This window comes from Brassica oleracea, chromosome C8 (genome assembly GCF_000695525.1).
Source record: "Brassica oleracea var. oleracea cultivar TO1000 chromosome C8, BOL, whole genome shotgun sequence".
Lineage (NCBI taxonomy): Eukaryota > Viridiplantae > Streptophyta > Magnoliopsida > Brassicales > Brassicaceae > Brassica > Brassica oleracea.
This window is the reverse complement of record NC_027755.1, coordinates 12468359-12468893: the sequence shown is the minus strand read 5'-3', so window position 1 is coordinate 12468893 and position 535 is coordinate 12468359.

The window sequence follows — 535 nt, the reverse complement described above, 5'->3', positions numbered from 1 at the left end:
CTAGGAGCACGCAATGCCAGAACGACGTCTTTTCTGGCTGGAGGAGGAGGCATAGAGTCAGCGGCCTTCTCCTTGTCCTCGATGAGGATCGGAGTCGTGGAAGATCCTGCAGGTAGGGCTTGCGGGAGAAGATCCATGACTTCAGTCCCATGACACGAGGCAACGACCTGCGCGGAAGAAGACGGAAACTCAGCGCCAGCTTGAGCTAGTTCTTTCTCGGCTTGACGACGAACTAGTTCCTCTTGGAAAGAAAGATGACCGGCAACACAAGCCGGCGCTTCCGCCGGAGAAGTGGCCTCGCCCATCTCCACGTCGGAATCCTTCTTATCATCTTGGGAGGAAGACATGTTGAAAGGAAAGTTATGAAACTAGAGAGTTTTTTTAATTTTTGAATGAGTTTGAAGGAATGAAGAAGGGAAGGTGTGAATAAAATGAATGACAAGAGCTCACTACTTATAGAAGTATGGATTCGGAATATCGTCTCGACAACTTTTTTCCGCGGAGTTTAAAATGTGAATTTCGTCCAATACACTTA